The sequence below is a fragment of the Nicotiana sylvestris genome, chromosome 1, assembly GCF_000393655.2.
Source record: "Nicotiana sylvestris chromosome 1, ASM39365v2, whole genome shotgun sequence".
Lineage (NCBI taxonomy): Eukaryota > Viridiplantae > Streptophyta > Magnoliopsida > Solanales > Solanaceae > Nicotiana > Nicotiana sylvestris.
Window position 1 is genome coordinate 141186726 of NC_091057.1, and position 17620 is coordinate 141204345.

Here is a 17620-nt window from a genome sequence, read left to right on the forward strand (position 1 = left end):
GATTTTTTCTCCTAATATCTCCTCATTTTTTTCTTCTTCTTTTCATCTCTGTCCAGCTCCCTGTATTTATACAGGCCTGCCCCTTTCTTTTTAAGTGCTGCCTGGACCCCTTTCCTCTTTAAAAATCAGAAAGTCCCATTAAAATCTGCTTTTAAATACTTTAAGTGATCTTATCCTGATTTTAAGCAGCCCCATTATCCCTTGTTCCCCATTATTATCTTAAACTATAGCCACTAACATTACATTATAATACACTAGCACTAACACACTGTTTTTACTGTTTCATTCCCAGAAATGCCCCTGACCTACTGTTTTCTACTGCCCATTAATACAAGATCAGAATCTATTATGAAACAGATTTAAAAAATCTGTTCAAACCTAATTATCAACCTGGTTTAAAATAGCTAATACCAATTCTCTTAAGTTCCTAACCTAGTGGTATCTATCCAACAATTGTGAAATTGAATTTACCTAACATCTCAACAACATTATACTGAATTTCAACAATAATTCAAACTGAACTTCAGCTTTTGAACTAAGATCAAACAAACAGGAGCATTGTCAATATACTGACAATGCCCTGAAACTTAATGTTCAGGAAACAATATACATACAACAATTATTCTGACAGACTTATTGATTTACAAACAAGGGTGATTTAACTGACGAGTATTAACTTAAACTGATTATCTACAACAATTGTCAACAAACAGTCTATAGAAACAGATTATTTCAATCAGTATTATCACAAACGGGAATTCATAATGTAACTAATCGACGAATTTAATCGAGTCGATTACACAACATTGTGAACAAACATAACCAACAGAAACAATTCATTTATTTGATCAGACATACGGGTATGAGACAAAAATGACAGAATTAATCAAACAAAAATATGAAAAATTAACAGGTTATTAAAACAAACAAAAATACACGTAGAATACACAAAAGAAATAGAAAAATACCTCTGAATCCTTCAAATTTATTCAGACTAGAATTCCACTTGACTTTTTGAAATCAAACAGACCTTAGTCGAAGTATTTTCAACTGAAAATACTTTGACTAAGGTCGATTAAACCTCAATCCTTCATTTGTATTGAAAAAGATTCCAAGATTGGAAATTTAGGGTTTCAGATCTTGGATTTTAAATCCGAACATTTCCGGGTAGATTCGAAGGGAACCAAAGACGACACAAGGGTGAGGGAAGCCTAGGGGTGATTTGGTGTTAGTTTAGAACAGATCTGGGTGAGTTCATGTTTGGCTCGAATCTTCAAATGAAGATTCGAGAAGCTTTGAAGTGATTCGAGCCAAACAAACACCGGATCCATAACGAGGCATGCTAGGGGGTGCTATGGTGTTAACTAGGGGCTGTTTGGTTTAGATCTGAGTTTGGCTCGAATCTTCAAATGAAGATTCGAGAACCTTCAGGAAGATTCGAGCCAAGCGGCTAACATATTCGGATAGAGGGTGTTCAGGGGGTTCTGGGGTGTTAAGGTGGTGACCGGCGGCGTTGATGCCGCCGGGTTTCAGGCGGTGGGGAATAAGGGCGGCTAGGGTTAGGAGTTTGGTTTCGGAAGGGATGATGAACAGTAGAGAGGAGGGGGTGTTCAGTTAGGGGCTGGGGTAGGGGTTTGGGCCTTATATAGGGGTGGGGTGGATTGATCTCATCCGTTGGATCAATTAAGATGCACGGTTGAGATCAATCCACTTAACCAAACGTTGTCGTTTGGTTGAAATTCGGGGTCAGGCTGGATCGGGTCAAAGGGTCGGGTAAAGGGTTACGGGTAAGGGGTGAGATCTCCGCCGTTGGATTGATTCAATCCAACGGTCCTTGATGAAGCGTGACCAAACGCTGTCGTTTTGGCTCGTGTAAATTGGACCGGACAGGTTTGTTTGGACTGGGCTTATGGGGCTCATTTTGTTTGGGCCTGGATTTAGGTCCAGGTCCGATTTTCTTTTTACAACTTATATTTTTTTTATTTTCTAATTTTATTATTAATCATTAAAATCTTAATTAAAATTATAAAAACAAAAATTACCCTTCCAAAGATATTAATTACCTTTTAACAATTATTTAACACACAGACCAAACATTAATCACACAGTGAAATATTTAAAATAGAACAAATGCATATTTTGTGATTTTATTTTGAATCAATTATTAAATGCATAATTAAATCCTAGATATGCATGAAACATATATTTTTATTTTTATTTTCATTTTGTTATGACAAAGTAAACATTTACGGATATAAGACAAATATTTAACAAACACCACGCAAATTCAAAAATTGCACAGTAAAAGAAATTTATTTTATTTTTGATTTATTTTGGAGTAGTTTTCGTGAGGCAAAAATCACGTGCTCACAATGACTCAGACCACTTTCTTCGCTGCTGTAATGACATTTGTCCGCCAGATAATGAGTGATTTGGAGCGGCTTCAAGGGGATCTCGCATGTAGGCCCATAAGACCGAATGATGTCCCACGGGCCCCAGGAGTCGAAGCATTGATGTATTCATGATTTTTCACTTATTGAGTCTATATTTTGGAAATTATTTTTTAGTCTGTTGGTAGTTTTAAAATTCCAAGAAAATGAGTAGTTTGAAGTCTTTTGTAATAGAAAGTTTAGGAGTTTTATTAATGAAAATTTGAAAATTCCCAAAAATTGTTTCTTTATTTTTCGCACTTATTTTTCTTGAACTACGTAATAATCTGATTCACGCGGCATCGTAATACGTAGGCAATCCTCATCGGATTCGGTCATGATTTTTGTAAATAACTCAAATAAGAGAGGGATGTGAAAAAGAGAGCCAAAGAAAAACCAAAAGAAAAACGAAAAAAAAGGGCAAGGAAAGAGAGGAAAGAAAAGAGTGGAAAATGGGAATAAGAGGAGAAGTACAAAAGCCAAAAGTGGAAAGAAAAAGAAAATTGGGAAAATAAACAGAGCCGGGATGAAACATGTAGCCGTTGCGAAACATGTAGAAACGCATTTAACTGTATAGATGCATCACACCCCAACGTGCGATTTCCTATGTGTTAATTGCTTCAAACTAACTGGTTTGTTGTCTACTATTGTAAAGGTTCTATAGTAAGGTGGTTGGTTTTATGGTAGTCTGGCTTCACATTCATACTTCACAAGGTCAAAAGGAAACGTTGAAATGTCTTCGGAAATTCCTCTGCCAACAGTTCCTATTCCAGAGGATAGTCCGATCTCGTCCATCCCAACTTCTGAGTCAGCAACGGCTGAGGAAAATAGAATTCTGCATCTCCGCATGATGGAAATATGGGATGCCTGGGCCAATGGAAAAGAACCACCAAGTGCGATCCCTGGATTCCCTGAGCTTTTTCCCAGGGCAAGTGGGACCTCCAACATCCCCATAAGTTATCCAAATACCCCACTGGGATATCCTACTATTTCAGCCCACTTTGCTGGAACACCTTCTGAGTCTCGCCCCCAGGTGTTAGCTTCAAGTGCAACTTCAAACATATTCACCGCGCCACCTTGTTCAGCTACGGCACAACCACCCCAATTTGAGTTCATTGCGGGGCAAGAAAAGACCACCAAAACTCCTGAGCAAGAAGAGATTGTGAGGAAGATGAGGAGTATGGAACATAGTCTATAAAGCATACAAGGCTTGAGTGGACAGAAAAGTGTATCCTATGCCGACTTATGCATGTTCCCTCATGTGCACCTACCATTGGGATTCAAAACCCCAAAATTTGAGAAGTACGATGGGCATGGTGATCCTATTGCTCATCTCAAGAGATATTGCAATCAGCTGCGAGGAGCCGGTAGAAAGGAAGAACTACTCATGGCCTATTTCGGAGAAAGTCTGGTTGGCATCGCATCTGAGTGGTACATGGACCAGGATATATCCCACTGGTACATCTGGGATGATCTTGCTAGAGATTTCATCAAGCAGTTCCAGTACAACATTGATATTGCTCCAGATGGGAACTTATTGACAAACTTGAAAAAGAAATCCTCAGAAAGCTTCCGAGAGTACGCAGTTAAATGGCGTGAGCAGGCATCCAGGGTAAAGCCTCCGATGGATGAGGTTAAAATGGTCATAGTTTTCCTTCAAGCTCAGGAAGCTGACTACTTCCAAAATATGATGTCCGCAATGGGTAAACCGTTCGTTGAAGCTATCAAGATTGGCGAAATGGTTGAAAATGGGCTGAAAACGGGTCGAATTCTAAGCCAATCCGCTATCAGAGCTACCTCCCAAGCCATTCAGGGTGGGTCTAGAGGAATAGCAAAGGGAAAGAAAAAGGAATAAACATCCATGGCAGTGTCGGGTGCAAAGAGAAACTGTACTCCCAGATCTCTTTTCTCAGAAAGGACCCCGCAGCACTATTACCCTCACCAAGACTTGGCCTATACTCCTCAGCCATACTCGATCATGAATGCTCAGCCTTATGTCCGACCACAACAACAAGCCAATAGAAATCAAGCTCCATTTCCTAGAAACCAACCTCCTTACCAAACCCACTACAACCCCCGTCCTCCACAAAATAATTTCCACCCTCATGAACCGCCAAAGAGGCCAAATTTCACACCAATTGGCGAAACCTACTCCAGCCTGTTACCAAAGCTTGTTAAAATGGGTCTGCTACAGCCTATTCCTCAAACCAGGCAAAACCCAGCATCACCCGCTTACAGAGCCGGTACCCGATGCGCCTATCACTCAGGGGCAGAAGGGCATGACACGTATGATTGCTGGACTCTGAAGAGAGCCGTGGAGAACTTGATAGAACAAAGGAAGATAGTGCTGAGGGATGAAGATGTTCCCAATGTGACCAACAACCCACTGTCAGCCCACAACAACGGGCCGGTAATTGGAATGATTTGTAAGGATAAGGAATTTGACCCAGCATTGAAGGCCATAATTGCCATTGTTGAAGAAGAAAAGAAACCAAAAGCTGCCCCGAAGCAAGATAAAGGGGAGAAAAAGAAAGAAACCACCCCTCCAAAGTCAGAGAAGAAAATTGAAGTTGAGACCGGGGCAACGCCTCCCAAAGATGTTGTTCTCTACGTTCCTCAAGGCCGTAAAGAAAAGCAGATGACATTGAGTCCTCCCAGGAGATTCGAGTTGAACAAAACAACCCAGATGTATGTGCCCAAGGGGGCTTATGTGATGCGGGGGCCAATTAAGCCATCGAGGCTGAATGAGCCTGTGGTTATTAGACGCGCGCCACAGAAGCCCATAAAAGATCCTACTACTTTCCCTTTGAACTACAACAAAATGGGGGTGGCCTATAAGGGCAAAGAAATCCCAGGAGAAGTTCAAGAAAATAACCCTATTGAAAAGTATTCCAATTTGGAAGAGGTGAACAACGCTACTAGAAAGCGCTTCCCACTTAAGAAGCCTGTGAGTGCCGAAGAAGCGGAGGCTTGCTTTCAAAACATGAAAATGGCAGATTATGAGGTGATTGACCAGCTTCGAAAATTTTCCGAACAAATCTCCTTGTTGGCTTTGTTGATGAACTCCGCCGAACATCAGAAGGTATTGATCAAGACCCTTAATGAAGCATATGTGTCTGTTGACACTTCTGTAGAGCAGTTGGAGAGAATGGCAGAAATATTTTTCGCAATCAACCAGATCACTTTCAGCAAAAATGATTTGCCCTCAGAAGGGGCCGCACATAACAAAGCCCTGCACCTAACAGTCAAATGCAAAGGGCACTACGTGAAAAGGGTTATGTTGGACGGAGGCTCTGGAGTATACATTTGCCCACTTTCAACTCTACAGCGCATGGAAATCGGGACCGAAATAATCCGACCCAACAATGTCTGCGTACGTGCCTTCGATGGCATCAAAAGGGACACAATTGGAGAGATCGATCTAATTCTGGCCATCGACCCAGTAGACTTTGAAGTAACCTTCCAGGTTCTAGACATGGACACATCCTACAACTTTCTTTTGGGGAGGCCATGGATTCATGCAGCGGGGGCTGTACCCTCTACTCTTCATCAGATGGTGAAGTTCGAGCATGAGGATCAAGAGATCGTGGTCCACAGAGAAGATGAGCAATCAATTTATCGGGACCCATCAGTCCCATGTCTTGAAGCAAGAGAGGGGAGTGAGCACATAGTTTATTAGGCTTTTGAAATTGTGGTTGCAGACCAGTACAAAGAAGGAAACCCTTGCCCCCAACCCTTCCTTTCTAATGCATCAATCATGGTGGCCAAAGAAATGATCCGACGTAGCTTCAAACTGGGGAAGGGACTTGGGAAATCATTGCAAGGGATAGTTGAACTTATCACCCTGCCCACCAGTGAAAAGTTCTTCGGGGTAGGCTTCCGACCCACTCCAGCTGATATAAGATGGGCAGATGATAGAAAGAATGATGGTTAGGTCTTACTTCAGCCGGTTCCGCATATGTACAGAACATTTGTCAAGCCAAAATACCAAAAGAAAGAATAAGATGATGCCTTTACTGTCGAAGAGATTGAAGAGATCTGTGGGGCAATGAGGAAGATACTATATGAAACCCACATGGTCCAGCCAGGGGAGGGCTCAAGCACCGCTGAGGTGCTGTATATAGGACCCAATGCCAAGCTGCAGAATTGGAAGGCTACACCATTCCCAATCAGGCGGGAGTCCCGGTAGACCTGTCCTACCACTTTTTCTGCATCGCGAGTTATGTCAGGGTGTAACTCGGATGTTTTTCTTTAGTTTCTTGTCTTTTAATTTCCAATGTAAACCCTGTTATCTTCAAATTCAAAGAAATGAAATCATATTGCATCGTCCATCCTTCTTTATTCTTTCTAATTTTGTTATTTTTTCTCTTTTTTCTTTCAGCTCTAATAATGTGGCTTTAAATAACATGACATGCTTGCGGACTTCATGCCCAGATCCAAACACACTGTCTAACTGCGAAATAATGAACCAAGAACCGGAATATGATGAAGAAGAGGCTTTTAAGGAAATAAATCGAGAATTGGAACAATTAGAGAATAAACCTAAGCCAAACTTAAATAAAACCGAGCCGGTTAATTTGGGTAGCTCTGAAGAAGTTAAATAAACCAAGATAAGCATTCATACAGATGAAAGAACCAGGGACGCATTGATCCAACTTTTGTTTGAATTCAAAGATGTGTTTGCTTGGTCATACGATGACATGCCAGGATTAAGTGTCGATTTAGTGGTCCATAAGTTGCCAACCTACCCCGATTATTCCCCTATCCAGCAAAAATAGAGGAAGTTCAAAATTGATATCAGTGACAAGATTAAAGAAGAGGTCACAAAACAGTTAAAGGCAGGAGTGATCCGAGTGGTCCGATACACCACATGGCTGGCTAATATAGTTCCTGTGCCAAAGAAAGATGAGAAAATTCGGGTGTGCGTTGACTACCGGGATCTGAACAAAGCAAGCCCCAAGGACAATTTCCCTTTGCCAAACATCCACATCCTTGTTGATAACTACGCCAAACATGAAATACAGTCTTTTGTGGATTGTTACGCAGGATACCACCAGGTGTTGATGGATGAAGAAGATGCAGAAAAGACAGCTTTTACCACACCTTGGGGCACTTATTGTTATAGAGTCATGCAATTTGGTTTGAAAAATACCGGGGCAACCTACATGAGAGCCATGATTGCCATTTTTCATGATATGATGCACCAAGAGATAGAGGTGTATGTGGACGATGTAATCATCAAATCCAAAACCCAGGACGACCACGTTCGGGACTTGAGAAAATTCTTTGAGCGGCTGCGCAAATATGATTTGAAGCTAAACCCAGCCAAATGTGCATTTGGGGTACCATCCGGCAAACTCTTAGGATTCATAGTCAGTCGGAGGGGCATCGAGTTAGATCCAACAAAGATAAAGTCTATTCGGGATTTGCCTCCTCCAAGAACCAAGAAAGATGTTATGAGTTTGTTGGGAAGATTGAATTACATCAGTCGTTTCATTGCTCAGTTGACCTCCACGTGTGAACCCATATTTAAGTTGTTAAAGAAAGATGCGGCAATCAAATAGACAGTTGAATGTCAAGAAGCTTTTGATAAAATCAAGGAATATGTGTCAAATCCGCCAGTCTTGGTCCCACCTGAGCCAGGGAGGCCTCTGTTCTTGTACCTGACTGTCTTGGAAAATTCTTTTGGCTGTGTCCTCGGGCAACATGACGTGACCGGAAAGAAGGAGCAGGCCATTTACTATCTGAGCAAGAAGTTTACTAGTTATGAAGCCAAGTACACTTTATTGGAAAGAACTTGCTGTGCTTTGACATGGGTCGCTCAGAAGCTGAGGCATTATTTGCAAGCTTACACCACCTACCTCATAACCAGGTTGGATCCTTTAAAGTACATATTTCACAAACCAATGCCCACTGGGAGATTAGCAAAGTGGCAGATCTTGCTTATGAAGTTTGACATAGTCTATGTCACTCGCACGACTATGAAAGCCTAGGCATTAGCGGATCATTTGGCTGAGAACCCGATTGATGATGAGTACCAACCTTTGAGAACTTACTTCCCAGATGAAGAAGTAAATTCAGTTGAGGCAATATCTGAAGACACTCATGCTTGGAAAATGTTCTTTGATGGGGCGGTAAACGCAAAAGGTGTTGGAATTGGGGCAATTTTGATCTCACCCACTGGTCAGCACTATCCAGCCACAGCTCGGCTTCGGTTCTTCTGTACAAACAACACCGCCGAGTATGAAGCTTGAATTATGGGTATAAACATGGCAATCGACCAAAATGTCGAAAAGTTATTGATCATGAGAGACTCAGATCTGATTATCCGGCAAGCCCAAGGAGAATGGGAAACCCGAGATGTTAAGCTTATCCCTTACAAGAAGCATGTGGAAGACCTCAACAAGCGATTCAAGTCAATAAAGTTCAGGTACATTCCTTGTTGTCACAACGGATTAGCCGACGCACTTGCTACTTTGTCCTCAATGCTGCCGTATCCAGGCAATGCTCACATATATCCCATGGAAATTCAAATCCGGGAAAGGCATGGTTATTGTAATACAATTGAAGCAGCACCAAATACCCAACCATGGTACCATGACATCAAAAAGTTTCTGAAAACTCAAGAATACCCCAAGCAAGCCAGTGGAGACCAAAAGAGAACCATTAGACGGCACGCGAGTGGTTTCTTTTTGAGTGGGGATGTATTGTACAAGAGAACTCCGGACCTCAATTTGTTAAGATGTGTTGACGCAGAAGAGGCTGGAAGAATCATGCATGAGGTACACGCGGGAGTATGCGGGGCCCACATGAATGGGTATATTTTAGCAAAGAAAATCCTTCGAGCGGGTTATTACTGGATGACCATGAAAAAGGACTGTTTTAGTTTCGTTCGGAAGTGCCATCAGTGTCAGGTGCACGGTGATTTGATTCATGCACCTCCCACAGAACTGCATCCCATGTCTGCACCTTGGCCATTTGTTGCCTGGGGCATGGACGTCATTGGGCCAATCGAGCCAAAAGCCTCAAATGGACACAGATTCATACTAGTTGCCATTGACTACTTTACAAAATGGGTTGAAGCAATCACTCTCAAGTCCGTCACCAAGAAACTGTGGTAGATTTTGTGCACTCCAATCTTATCTGCCGTTTTGGCATTCCTGCAACTATTATCACAGACAATGCTGCAAACTTGAATAGTCATTTGATGGGGGAGATATGTGAGCAATTCAAGATAATGCACCGGAACTCTACTCCTTATCGGCCTAAAGGCAATGGTGCTGTTGAAGCAGCAAACAAAAACATCAAAAAGCTTTTGAGAAAGATGATTCAAAGTTCCAGGCAGTGGCATGAAAAGTTGTCGGTTGCATTGTTGGGATATCAAACTACTATGCGCACATCAATTGGAACCACCCCGTATCTTTTGGTTTATGGCACGGAAGCCGGAATACCCGCCGAGGTTGAAATCCCCTCTCTCCGAATCATTATTGAAGTCGAAATTGAAGACATTGAGTGGGTTAAAACCCGTATGGAACAATTAACCTTGATCGATGAAAAGCGAATGACTGCGGTCTGCCACGGGCAGTTGTACCAACAAATAATGGCTCGTGTCTATAACAAGAAAGTGAGGCCTAGAAGTTTTGAAGTGGGGCAACTCGTTTTAAGGCGTATTCTTCCCCATCACCAGGAAGCAAAAGGAAAATTCGCTCCTAATTGGAAGGGCCAATACGTCATCAGAAAGATATTGCCGAGAGGAGCATTGTATCTGGGTGATATCGAAGGAAATGATCCTGAAGCAGCTGTAAATGCGGATGCAGTCAAAAGGTACTATGTTTAGTCTTTCTGTAACAACAACATTGTCCGATTGGGAGGATGAAAGCTTTTATTCTCGCTACCCAAACACTATCTACCCTTTGCAAACCCATTTGTGTCGGTTACTCTTCTTTGATTGCCCTCTTTGGAACTTGAAAGTGTTATTGAAAAAAAAAGAAATGAAAAAAAGAAGAAGATGTTTTCCTGAACTACGTTCGACTTGATTCCGAAAGGATACGTAGGCAGCCTCTCTATAGGGTTCAGTCACACCAAAATAAAAATCCAAATTCCCTCAAAAGTGAAACTGGGGCAGATGTTGTAATGGTCTTGCGATAATCCCGCTTGAATGGTTCCAAAGTTGTAATTCGATCCGAATCATTTTTACCCAAATCCTTTCAAGTCCTTCCGATCAATCGGTGAGAATGTTCAAGGATCAGAGAATACAACTACTTGGATCCGATGCAATAAAAATGAGAGAAATAAAATGAGAGAGTCTTATTGGTGAAAACCCACACGGGCACCATAAGGCGACGGTGAGCAGAAAAATTGAAAATGAGAGAGCCTGGTTAGTGAAAACTCGTAAAGGGTACTATCAAGCGACAGTGAGAAGAGAAATGAGAGAGGTCGATTGGCGAAAACCTGCAAAGGGCGCCGTCAATCGAAAAGAAGACACCCCCCACCGCTGAAAGAGTCCTGGCCAGGTTTCTCGATTTGGAGAGGTGGTTCACAATGAGTTGGATAGTTTTGCATATCGGGTATCCAGTCCAATAAGCATGTCATGTCTATTGAAGTCTACATGCACCCCAGATAAGTCCTTCTTTCCCCCAAAAGGGACGTTTCTCCTTAAATTCATTTTTTCTTGTCCTTTCTTTACTTTTCCTTGAATACCTTTCGGTCTAACTCTGTTCCGAAACTAATAAAAAGAAAAGGTGGCAAGATTGGTTTTACAGGGTTTTGTTTAATAAAAGCCAAGTCCAAAGAAAAGTACCCAGCCTCAGTGGGTGCATCAAGTCGATCCCAACTAGTCATGATAGCCGATTCTCTAAAATCAGAGTTATTGAAAATGAAAAGAAATCCAAAGTCAAAATCCCCTAGAAACAGATTAAAATGAAAGGGCCAAAGCCCTATACGGGTGAGCCGTCATGATAAATTTTGAAAAGTTGAGTTCCTCGGTTTTAGGAGAGAGACCAATCTTTAAGAAAATCCAGGAAGCGGCAGAGGTTCTCTCCAAAAGAGTTGGGCCGAGATCAAGTGATCAAAAACAATGAAGGCCACAAAATCGACCACCGTTTCAAACTAACAATTGTTCTTTGTTTGAAAATTGAAACAGGTGCAATCCAAAACAACAGTGCAAGAAGCAAGTGTAACCAAAATGGAAAAAGAAATGTGCAAGCGCTAGAAATAGCTTAGCAACAATAATCAACCCAAAAGGGAAGTCTCCTCCAAATTCTTTCCTGCATTTTTTTACTAAAAAATGAATTGAAAGAAAATAGATAAGAAGAAAATAAAAAAAAAAGGTAGTTTAGAAGCCCCAAAATCAATCTTTTACCTTTTTGCCAACATTAGGGCTCCAATCCCTGAGTTGAGATTTTAGACATAGGGCCTTCGTTCCCTAGTCGCATTTTGCTAATATTAGGGCTCCAATCCCTGAGTTGAGATTTTTAGACATAGGGCCTCCGTTCCCTAGTCGCATTTTGCCAAAATTAGGGCTCCAATCCCTGAGTTGAGATTTTTAGACATAGGGCCTCCGTTCCCTAGTCGCATTTTGCCAACATTAGGGCTCCAATCCCTGAGTTGAGATTTTTAGACATAGGGCCTCCATTCTCTAGTCGTCTTTTGCCAATATTAGGGCCCCAATCCCTAAGTTGAGATTTTAGACATAGGGCCTCCATTCCCTAGTCGTCTTTATTGCCAGCATTAGGGCTTCAATCCCTGAGTTGAGATTTTTTAGACATAGGGTCTCCATTCCCTAGTCGCCTTTTGCCAACATTAGGGCTCCAATCCCTAAGTTGAGATTTTTTAGACATAGGGCCTCCACCCTCTAGTCGTTTTTTGCCAACATTAGGGCTCCAATCCCTGAGTTGAGATTTTTAGACATAGGGCCTCCATTCCCTAGTCGTCTTTTACCAACATTAGGGCTCCAATCCCTGAGTTGAGATTTTTAGACATAGGGCCTCTATTCCCTAGTCGCACTTTTTGCCAACATTAGGGCTCCAATCCCTAAGTTGAGATTTTTAGACATAAGGCCTCCATTCCCTAGTCGCCTTTTTGCCGACATTAGGGCTCCAATTCCTAAGTTGAGATTTTAGACATAGGGCCTCCATTCCCTAGTCGCCTTTTGCCAACATTAGGGCTCCAATCCCTAAGTTGAGATTTTAGACATAGGGCCTCCATTCCCTAGTCGCCTTTTTGCCGACATTAGGGCTCCAATCCATAAGTTGAGATTTTAGACATAGGGCCTTCATTCCCTAGTCGCCTTTTGTCAACATTAGGGCTCCAATCCCTGAGTATTCCCTAGTCGCCTTTTTCCAACTTTAGGGCTCCAATCCCTAGTTGAGATTTTAGACATAGGGCTTCCATTCCCTAGTCTCCTTTCTTTTCCAACATTAGGGCTCCAATCCCTGAGTTGAGATTTTTAGACATAGGGCATCCATTCCCTAGTCGCCATTTTGCCAACATAGGGTATCCACTCCCTAGTCGAGGTTATTTTAGATATAGGTCTCCATTCCCTAATCTCTTCCTCCTAAAGACATGCAATCCTTATTTTACCGCTTTCAAAACAAAACAAAAAAAGTTTAGATTTTAGTTACAAATAACTTACGAAATTTTCCTAGTAAAAACTGGGGCAGAAAAATTTCGTTCGTTTGTTTGTTTTGGTATCTGAGCAGGTTTGGCCTCGAGGCACAAGGTCTGAGACAACCAAAAGAATGAGTCTCAATTCAAAACAAAGAAAAGAAGAAAAGGAGCAAAAAGAAATGAACTCAAAGTGTTGATGTGGAGAAAGATGTGGACTGTTCAAGATATGATTGAAGTCACAAGCTTCGCATGTCCCGCCTTGATCCGAAAAGCTGAAGAAGAATGAACCAGCAGTTGCAGCTAACGAGCATCAAGATTCAGATCAGAGTCTGCAGGAAGAACCAGTCAAGATCAAGGACAAGTTTCACAAGACTCATAGATAGGAATCTTGTAACTCATAGCTGATAGGCTTGTTTAGTTTCTCTTTGATTTTTGATATAATAACAGGATCGCGGACCGGAGCCTCGACGGAACCTCACTCAACTCCTCAACTCATCATTCCATCATTTTTCTTGAACTACATGCGACCTGATTCCCTTATAACCCGGGATATGTAGGCTGTCCAAAATCAAGACTCGGTTGCACCCTTTCTCTTTTCTCTTATCCTTATTTCTTCTCTTTTGAATAAAGATATGTTCAAAAATTAGTCACATGACTCACATTATCTTTGCTTGAAAACTCTTCATGTTTCCAAGCAAAGAGGGGCAGTTGTGAGCACCTAATATTTGACAATATTTAATTTTTTTTGTCACTTCTTCTATGTAAATATTTTAGGGGGTTTTAACATACAAATTTTTAGCTTTGTTATACTTTTTAGTATATGTTAAAAATACAAAATTTTAGAAGGTGAATTATTACTATTAATATTATTTTATTTTTATTCTTATTTTTAAATAATAATAAAAAATCCAAAAAAATATTATTTTTTTTTAAATTTTCGGGAGAGATTTAAAAAAATAAGAAAAAGGGAAGTATGGAATTAAAAAAAAAAGTAAAAGTAGGTGGAATTCTCTTTTAAAAAAAGTAAAAGAAAGTGAAAAATTTAAAAAATAAAAGTAAAGTTTTATGGAAATTTTTAAAAATAAAAAGTAAAAGAAAGTTGGAATTAAAAAATAATATAAAGGTAGCTGAAAATTTTTAAAAAAAATTAAATTAAAATAAAGTAGAATTTTATAAAGAAAAATAAAAGAAAGTGGATTGTTTTTTTTAAGAAAAGTAAAATAAGTGGAATTCTCTTTTAAAAAAGTAAAAAAAGTGGGATTTTAAATAAGATAAAAGTAATTAAAGTTGGAATTTAAAAAATAAAAGTAAAGAAATGTGGTAATTCTATTTATAAAAAAAGAAAAGCAAAATGTAAGTGGGATTTCTTTTAAATAAAAAAATAAATTTTTTTTTGAAAATTCTCCTATAAATAGAAGAGAAATATTTGAAGAAGAGAAGAGAAGAGAAGAGGGAAGAATATTGAGAGAAAACAAATATTCTTCTTCTATGCTAAAGAGAATTTTTACTAGTTTTATTCTTTCTACCTATTTCTTTCAACAAAAAAAAAACATATAGTCATTCATTACCTTGTTTTAAAAAAAATACCTCAAAAACAGGAGCTAAATAACACCAAAAATCAAATCCAAAAGCTTCAAACTCAATTTAAAAGATAGCCCAAAATACTAGCCCGAAGAGGTCGAAGTCGAGTTCGGTTCGAAAGGTTTCCGCTCGTTGCCTCTGATTGTGGTTCATTTGCACATTAAATTTGATGGTTGTTTGCTCCATATGTATTGAATAAGATCTTCATCTATAAAAGGTTCATTCTTTTCTTAACCAATGTTTCCATTATTTTTCTTTCACCGTATTTCCTTTTGATTTGTATATTATATTTTGGTTATCTACCAACTTGAAAGATATGAACAAAAAAAATGAAGGAAGAGCATCAAGAAATAGAATTCGTGAAAGACAGAATGAGTTTCTTCAATGAGATTGTAGTTCATAGGGAAAGATAGGAAAATGTATTCAAAATGGAGAGAGAACGATGTAATAGCTTGGATCCAAATTAAAGGATGTTAAGTCAATAGCAAATTTGATACCGACATGGGTGATTAGGTCCATAATAACTCAAATCATATATTTCTTCAATAATAATTCCATATTCATAAATCATGACCTTGCAATAATCTCAAAGTAGTTTTAGGAAGAAACATAATCATGAATATTTGTAGTTTGCTTTAAATTGAATACAATCCTTTTAGAATAATCGAGGCGCGTCATGCCAAATAAAATCTCAAAACTCATGGCCCTCATTTAATTAATTTTAATCCTTAGAAATCGAGGCGTGTCATTTAGTTGAATTTTTCATGGCCCTCGCAAACTTGAAAGTGCGTAGTTGCTTTAGGCGCACTATTTTTTTTTAAAAAAAATAATTTCCTAAACTCGGGTGTGCATTTTATGTGACCCAAATCTAAATCTCAACAACGTTAGATAAAATGTGTCGTGGACCGCGGGTGCATTTCATGTGACATGGTTCAATACGTGTTTTATATGACGTTGAATTTTTTCCAAAAAAAAAAATTTAATTAAAAGCGGCTAATAAGTTAAAAATATACCATAGGTTGAAACATGTTTTAAAAATTAGATAATCGGCCAATTGTAATAGTTTAAGCAACCGTGCTAGAACCACAGAATCCGGGAATGCTTAACACCTTCTCCCGGGTTAACAGAATTCCCTACTCAGAATTTCTGGTTCGCAAACTTCAAAAGGAAAGTCGAAATTTCCTCGATTTGGGATTTAAAATAAATCGGTGACTTGGGACACCAAATAAACTATCCCAAGTGGCGACTCTGAATTGAATAATTAATCCCATTTCGAATAATGTCACTTAAATTGGAAAAACTCTCTTATATACCTTCGGGTGTATAAAAAGGAGGTGTGACAATCGGTAGAGAATACTTAGACGAAATTATAGAAGACATAGCGGGAAGGATTCCGACAATTGGGGAAATCATAACTCTAGACCTCCTTAATCTTGTCTCTAACTCTTAGTATCTTTAGTTGTTAATTTATTATTTTAATTTGTTAATCAATTAGTTAAACACAAGAATCTAAATATCTATAAGTTAGGAACTGTTCAAGCTTGTCTTCTTGGTGATAGTGAACAGTTGTAGCTAAGCCTTAGTTCTCTGTGGGATTCGACTCCGGACTTGTAAACCGGATTATATTTGTAACGACCGCATTGTCCTTTTTATAAGGCATAGTTGGGCGTGATCAATTATTCATAATCTATATTATTATCAGATAATGTTTCAGAAACATGTGTAAAGTCATTAAAATTACTACCAGATGTTGAAGTAGTAACTCTTTTTCTATTTCCCTGATTACCCCGATTATTGTTACAAACTCTTTTTGCAGCATTAAATATGTTGCAAAAATTTAACTACTAGCAAAAATTAAATATGCAAATAAAATAGTAAAAAAGAAAAAGAGTTAGAGGGAGTGCACCGAGTTTGGCAGTAAATTGAACCCTTGATGATTTCGCAACTCCAATGTTACTACGAAGAAACATCAATTGTTTAAACTTCAAATAATAAATAATAGGATAAATTAAATTCCAAAAAAATAAGAGCCAAATAGTTGATTGCACTTTAGATGAAGAATGAGAGAATGATAATTGAGAATATGAGTTTGAGAAATGAGAGATGAATGAAGAAATGAAGAAGAGGGGGGTGTATTTATAGTTTTTTCAAAGGGCTAAATTAGTAATTACAAAAAGTATTTTTTTTTTAAAAAAAATTGCCCAATAAAAGGCTATTTGTGCAATCCAGCCGTTGGGCAACGACCAAAAGCCAGCTGATCGTTGCCAATGGTCTAAAATGTTTTAAAAAAAAAGAAGTCAGAAATTTAGCCTTAAACCAGTCCGGGCCGGTTAACCGGTTCAACAAGAATTTTGGTTGATCGGGTTTGACCGATCCGATTAAACGAATGTATTAAGGTGAATGAACCAACCCATAACCCAGCCCACCCACCCCGCTAAGTACCGGTCCGGTCCGAGTTTCAACCGATTTGGACCGGTCCGAAAACGGATCAACCTGGCCCATTTGACACCCTTAATATATATCATTACTAGATTCGAGTAAAAAAAACAAATGGATACCTCAAAATGTGGCTCTTATAATGAGTATATAGGATGCACAAAGCATTGTCAGATATAGGCAGCTATTAAATGCACTCGAACCATTTCCTCGAATAAGGACTGTAAAGTCTCATCCACAGTGGCATTAATATCCCATCCAAGGGTCAACGGTCATTTCTATCAAATTAAATATGGGTACATAACCTCAGATTTAGAAGAAATGGGTTTAATTTTACCATTAATATTGGATGACATGTGCTCCCTTTGCTTTTACGTCAGCAAGCAGTTTAAACAATAAATTACGAATAAAAAGTGAATTACAAAGTGTATGAAATACGTATAGGCAGACTAATAAAGTTATGGAAATCTGGGTCAACTTTAATGCTACTCCTAAACCGAGGCTTGAAACCATTAAAAATTGCAAGAAAAGCACCACTTACACTTGTTGATGCCCTTTAATTCCAT